Genomic DNA, 7,313 nt, shown 5'->3' with positions numbered 1-7,313 from the left:
TTCTAGCTTTTATGGTTGTATGGAAACCCAGTGAATGTGTTTATCCCTATCCCAAACTGCCTCCCATGTGGCTCAGACACCCAGCTCCTACAATGTAATTCTGCATTTTCAATACAAATCTCTGCAGTACCTTGAAATCTGAAAATATGGAGCAGCCTAAAATAACTTGAATATTATGATAATCAATAATGTGTGTGTGTGTGGGAGGAGAGGGGATTTTTGCTGATTGAATTATTTCACATGATGGCTTTTATTGATCTGATGCTACTCTAGTGGCTCCTGTCTACTACATCAGTTTTGCAGAATCTAGGGGCTTTGTGCAGGACTTAGGTTGAGCATGATGCAGAACAGATAGGCCTTGATTATCTGCAAGTCACATATTGCTTCTGCAATGTGTGACTGCCTGAAACCACCTTCTACTCTATCAGCTAGGCAGAGAAGCCTAGTGTTATATTTCCAGACAGCTGCAGCAGATTTCCACATGCAAAATATGCAGTTGTGACTTTGCCTACTTGCAGTTCGTAAGTTACTGTCTGTCTGTCAAAGGCTTTGAAGACTAGACGTACTAAAAATGGTTGTAATTATTCATTTTGAAATGCAGCCAGCTGCTAAAACTGATAGCACAAGTTCTGGCCATTTGTCTGTCTCCAATATCACTTGCCCTGCCATCTGCAGCTGCATAATGTTTGCCCGTGTCAGGATATTTTCATCTGCAGTGTAAGCGATTCTCGTGAGTTCCAATGTGATGCACATCTCAGAGTGACCGGTCCAGTGGAGCAGTCTGGTGAGCTCTGTCCATGTTCAGCTTGAGAAGCAAAGACATAAACCTAGCATTCTAGATTTGCTTGTATCCTATTCCCTCCTTACTTTGCCATTTAGCTTCAGAGACATGGCAGAGAGCCTTGCTAGCAATGGTAGCTGTGAAAGGAGTCCCTCTGCCCCATACCCTGACTCCTTACACAGCTGCCAAGTCTAACAAGCCATTTCCCTTGGAAGTGAGGAGGAGCCATTACAGTCAGAGCAGAGCAGGAGTCACCTCCCAGCTCTCACCTCAGCCGGGACCTCACTGCCTGCCTGGGGAAGAATATTCCCTCCTCTGGCTCCCTAGAGCCTTCCTCAGGGCCCCCTTCACTTCCTGGTTGCAGAGGCTGTAGAAGAGGGGGTTCAGCCTGGGGGGTGACAATGGAGTACAGCGTGGAGACCAAGGTGTCCACCCCCATGGAGTAGCCTGCACTGGGGCAATTGTAGTTGAGGTTGGCCATCCCAAAGTATATGGTGACCACGATCAGGTGTGCAGCGCAGGTGGAAAAGGCCTTGCGCCTTCCTGTGTTGGAGCGGATCCTGAGGATGGCTGCCAGGATGTAGAGGTAGGAGATGACGATGAGCAGAAACGGGCTCAGGCCTACGAAGACACTAACAGCATGAAGTGCCACTTCATTGACATAGGTGTCACTGCAGGCAATCTTCAGCAGGGGAGGGACATCACAGAAGAGGTGGTGAAGCTGGTTGGCGCCACAGAAGGATAAGTTGGAGGCCATGAAGGTATGTATGGCTGAGTCCAGGAGACCCCAGACCCAGGACCCCATGGCGAGTAGGAAGCACACCCTCCCGCTCATGATGTCAGTGTAGCGCAGGGAGTTGCAGATGGCTGCGTACCGGTCATAGGCCATGATGGCTAGGAGTGCACACTCGGCTCCCGCACTGACATCAGGAAGAACATCTGGGCCATGCACTCACAGTAGGAGATGGTCTCCTGCTCACGCAGGAAGTTCACTAGGCTTTTGGGGACTGTGACTGATGAGAAGCAAATATTCTAGCAGGATAAGTGGCTGAGGAAAAAGTACATGGGGCTGTGAAGATGGGAAACCAGCTGAATGAGGGTGAATATCATGGAATTCCCCACCAGAGTAATGAGGTAGATCTCTAGAAACACCAGGAAGAGGAAGGCCTGGCCATGGGGAAGGCTGGAGAAGCCCAGGAAGATGAACTCTGTCACCTGTGTCTGATTTTCCTGTTCCATGGGGCCGGTAAAGTTTGTCTGTGGGGAAGAGAGAAGAGACTGAGAGTGAGTCAGGAATTCAGAGCTATACCACCTTCAGCAGCATGCCTGCAATTTCACATGCAGAAGGGCTGGACACTTAGGGTAGGTCTACACTGCGGTTAGACACCTGGGGCTGGCTGCTGCCAGCTGACTTGTGCTCGCGGGGCTCGGGCTGCGGGGCTGTTTCACTGCAGTGTAGATGTCCAGGCTCAGGCTAGAGCCCAGGGCTCTATTCCCCTGTGAGGTGGGAGGGTCCCAGAGCTCAGGCTGCAGCCTGTCCAGGAAGGTCTACACAGCAATGAAACAGCCCTGCGAGCCTGAGTCAGCTGGCATGGGGTCAGCCATGTGTGTCTAACTGCAATGTAGACATACCTTGGGTCTGTCAGGAGCTTTCACCCCCACAATCCTCCTTTAGTTTTGTCCTTCCTGAGCCCTGTGTCTTACAGAATGATCAGGTTCCTAGTCAGGATCGGGACCACATTGTGCAGGGCACATAGGCAGGGAGGAGTGCATGGTAGGCCAGTGCCCTGCCTGAGCTGACAGCCCGTTAATTTGTCTAGCTTCAGCTATTCCAGCCACTGGCTCTTGATAGGCCTTGGCCTGCTATATTAAAGAGTCATCTATAGTCAAATATTTGTCCCCCATGTGGGTGCTACATTCTTTGTTCCTAAGTGCATGACCTTATATTTGGCCATATTAAGCTTTCCCATTTATCAAGCAATCAAGATTGCTCTAGATCAATGAAAAGGCTCAACAATCATTTGAGGGCTGGAATGAAATTGGCTTGCACTAAGGGACTCGGGAGCTTGATTTGTTTAGCTTACCAAAAAGAAGGTTAAGAGCTCCCTTGATTGCCATGTGTGAGTACCTTTTGTGGGGGGAAATACTGCTAATAAAGGGCAGCTGGCGGAGAAAGGTGTAACAAAAACCGATGGCTGGAAATTAAAGCCAGACAAATTCAAATTAAAAATAAGGCTCCAATTTTTAACAATGAGAGTGATTGACCATTGGAACAAACTGCCAAGAGAAATGGTGGATTTGCCATATTTTGTCTTCAAACCCAGGCTGGAGACCTTTCAGGAAGATGTGCTTTAGCCAAACAAGTTGTTACATTCAATACAGGAGCAACTATGGGCTATAATCTTTTGGTCTAATTTTGGTTGCTGGGTTTAATGTGTAGGAGCTGGATATGTGTGTGGGTGGTCTGTGATATACAGGAGGTCAGACTAGATGATTTAATGATCCCTTCTGCTGTTACAGTCTACAAAGCAAATAACATGTTAGCATGCATAAGGAATAGGATAAAAACTACTATTGAAACTCTGATTGTGCTGTTATGTAACTCAGTGGACCAACTCGTTCTGTTCTGGTCACCCTATCTTAGACAAGATATAGCAAAAACAGAGGCACTTTTTAAATGTGTGGTAGAAACCCAGAAAATATCCATTTGAAGGGAGAGTTAAAAGATTGAGACTGTTTAGTTTAGAGAGGAAACAAATCAGAGGAGATATGATGATGGGCTACAAAATAATGAAAGGGAGAGAGAAGTAGAGCAGTTGCTTCAGTTTACCCTCTCTCACAAGAGCTGATTTCTCTGTTATGTTCACAGCATACACACGGACAGGTTTAGATATAAATATAAATAATCTTGCTGAAAGGCTGCAGCATAGAATTAGAATTCAGAACAATTACACCCAAGAACCAAAAATCAGAAAGGAAATAAGCTGCTCCCTAAGCCAGAGAGACACAATGCCCCACCTCTGTCTAGACTGACTGCTGCTCCCAGAAATGTCACCACGGAGTCGCTAGCCTGCAAGCAGAACCAGAAAACTCACCCACTCCAGATTACAGCTTGCAGTCCAGCACAGTCCTCAATGAACCATGCTCAGGTGCACACAAGGCAACTGAATGCAATCGATTGAAATCTCAGTAGGAATCAGAGAAGGATCCCACGTGTATATAGATAACGAGAGCATTCAGAGCCACGTGAAATAGAATAACACAATTATAAGGGCTGTAAAGCCTACCACTCAGGGCAAGAGCCAGCCTCTGACTGATGGGATTCAGAAGAACTTCCTGCTGGGGGTTGTTGTTTCATTTTGGATTTCTTGCCTTTTCCTCTGAACAGCTTCATGGTTGAGATCTGTAGGGTTGAAAAGAAAGTGAACAGCTTCCCTCTCATAACCTAGAGACACTGGGAGGAACAGACTAGGACCATGTCTACACTAGCAAGCTTACAGTGGCACAGCTGTACTCAAAGTAGCCGATTGCTCCCATAGCCACTCTTGGCCGACAGGAGCGAGCTCTACCGTGAACATAATTAAACCACCCCGAACAAGCGGCGGTAGCGATGTCTGTGGGAGGGCATCTCCTGCCGACATAGCGCTGTCAGCACCAGCACTTCTGTCGGTGAAACTTACATTGCTGAGGGGGGTGTTTTTTCACACCCGAGCGACATAAGTTACACCAACAAAAGGGCTAGTGTAGACGTAGCCTCAGTTGGAGCCTGAACCAGTGCAGTGTGTGTGAGGGTCCAGTCAGCAACCAAGGTTGTTATTACAACAGCAGCCCAGAAACAGGAGAGAAACTGTACAGAGTCTGGTTCTGTGACCGAATTAATGTTGCTGTGGAAACCATGACACTGTCTTAATTTTGTGTTCACAAGTCTGGCCGGGAGCCCAGGTTAAGGTTCTTTTTACTTTTGATTTCCCTATTTTTAAAGAAAATGCTGGACTCACAGACAAGCAGCCACACTGGAGGAGATTCTGGCAGTGAAGAGCAAGGTCTCTCTCCTTACTACTCGTGGGTAGCGCCCAGCTGTGGCGCTAGCTGCACGGTCAGGGGTTTTGCACAGTTGTCTGGTCACTTTCCTAAAGCTTCACAGTTTCACCAAGGTGCTGGGTGCTCTGGGTAGGGGAAATGCTACCTAGGCCTAGGGCTGAACTTCTGCATGGGGTGAATTCACCATCTGTGCTGAGAGAGAGCAGCTGCCCTTTCCTGAGAAACTGTGGACCCTACTGCTAGGGACCCTGCAGCAGCTTTGCTCCCATGTGGCTTGGACAGAGAAGCACTTTGCTCTGCAATGTTCCACCGGCACAGACATTTCCCTTCCACATCTGTCAACGTGACTCTTCTTTGGTGCAGGACAGCTGCATGCCCAGGACTTGGGGAGATGCCCTACTGGACTCCAGCTCCCACACCCCACCCCTCTTTCCCACGCACCCCAGTAATCACAGAAATGTCAGACTGGAAGGGACTTCAAGAGGTCATCAAGTCCAGCCCCCTGCGCTGGGACAGGACCAAGTAAACCTAGACCATTCCTGATAGGTGTTTGTCCAACCTGGTTTTAAAACCTTCAGTGACAGGAATTCCCCAACCTCCTTTGAAAGACTTTTTTCCAGAGCTTAACCACCTTTAGAGTTAGAAAGCTTTTCCTAATATCTAACCTAAATCTCCCTTGCTGCAGATTAAGCCTGGCTACAACAACACTGCATACCCAGCTTAGAGTAATTTAATCTAGAATGCATTTCCCTAGTTTGCTTTTGAGAGTGTCCTTTGGGACTATGTCAAAAACCTTACTAAAACCAAGATACATCACGTCTACTGTTTCCCCTCTCCACTAGTTCTGTAACTCCACTGAAGATGAAAATTAGGTTGGTTTGGCATGCTGTGTTTTGGACACATCAGTGCTGGCTAGGCCTTATACCACTGTTTATTTCTAGGTGCTTTGTTCCAGTATCTTTCCACATAGTGAAGATAGGTTGGCTGGTCTATAATTCCCTGCGTCCTCTTTGTTCCCCCTTTTGAAGATAAGTGCTATATTTTCCCATCTTCGGGGATCTCACCTGTCCTCCATGAGTTTTCAAAGATAATTGCTAATGATCCTGACATTGTTTCAGCTACTTCCTTAAATACCACAGGCCAAATTTCCTCAGGCGCTGTGGACTTGAACACATCTAACTTAGCTAAACAATCAGTGACTCTCTGACCCTTTCTTTTCCATGCAGCAGAAGCAGCAGGATCACTGGCTGACAGCCCATGGGGAAGGGGCTAGGACTGGCTTTCAGCTCCTTCATCCCTGGGTTTCAGTGAGTGTTAGAGCCCAGAGCAGAGGCTTCAGAGCAACTTACCCAGCAGGGTGTCCTGTGGCTGGGTCCATCACTCAGGCTGGAGCCACCTGGGCATGGCAGAGAGGAGGGGGTGGCAATAGTTCTAGCTTGGCCCTTGCTGAACCTCTGCCATTGGGAGTTGGTGGGATGGCAGCTCACACTTGCATCAAATACTCTGTAAAGAGGAAAGATCATGGAAATGCCTGGGTCTCACCTGCCTGAGGAGGAACCTGTCTGCTCCCTGGGTCTGAGGCTGGGGCTGCCTGGAGGGCGTGGTATTTAACCCCGGGTGAGGGAGCCCACAGGGACAGACTCCCAAATGCAGCTCACTGTCAATGACAGGAATAGAGCCCTGTAAAAACACTCCCCTTCCCACTCCACCCCCATGGGGCTTCTTGGCTGTTGGCGCTGGAGCTAAGATGGTTGGTTGAAACCCAGTACATGGACTTTATTGGCCCCTCCCAGCCCAGGATCACCCAAGCCACTACTGTTTCACGCCAGCTAAAGGGCTTTGCTGCACATCTTAACCCTTGCACTTCACTCCACTCTTCTGCACTCCCTGAAACTTAGACCCAGGATCCTGCCTTATCTACCCCACCCACTCGCCCTTACACCCAGCTCCCAGCCCTACTGCCCTTTGATCCTGCTGTACCTCCCCCTGTATCATCCTCACACCCAGCTCCTGACCCTACTGCCCTTTGTTCCTGCTGTACCTACCCCTGAATCATCCTCACACCCAGCTCCTGACCCTACTGCCCTTTGTTCCTGCTGTACCTACCCCTGCATCATCCTCACACCCAGCTCCTGATTCTACTGCCCTTTGATCCTGCTGTACCTCCCCCTGCATCATCCTCACACTCAGCTTGTGACCCTGTGTTCATTACAATCCCCCCCCTCTACCTTGTTCCCTTTCCCCTCAGGGCTCCCATCCATGACAAGAGCTGGTATGCTTTAGGGAGAGTCCTGTTAAATGTCAGCCTGGTGTCCTGAAGGCTTTGGGTGCAGGGAACTCACCATTGACACCACTTGGTGAAATGGGAGAGGAGAGGCCTGGTGTTGGGTAGGAGTCCATTGGTCTGGGGATCGCCGTTGCCATCTGTTGCAGGGTAGGCAGCAGTGATTGAATGGGCCAGTTGTAGGTGGTCGTTTGGTGATTTTCGTTA

The 7,313-nt window shown here is 48.9% G+C and overlaps 1 pseudogene; it reads right to left on the bottom strand.

Moving 5' to 3' along the window:
- Positions 1–330: 330 nt before the first annotated feature.
- On the bottom strand, positions 331–6,385 carry LOC119859686 (annotated as a pseudogene).
- Between the last annotated feature and the right edge of the window lie 928 nt (positions 6,386–7,313).

This window comes from Dermochelys coriacea, chromosome 1 (assembly GCF_009764565.3).
Source record: "Dermochelys coriacea isolate rDerCor1 chromosome 1, rDerCor1.pri.v4, whole genome shotgun sequence".
Lineage (NCBI taxonomy): Eukaryota > Metazoa > Chordata > Testudines > Dermochelyidae > Dermochelys > Dermochelys coriacea.
Note: the sequence above shows the minus strand (reverse complement) of the source record. Positions and strands in the feature narration are given on the sequence as shown.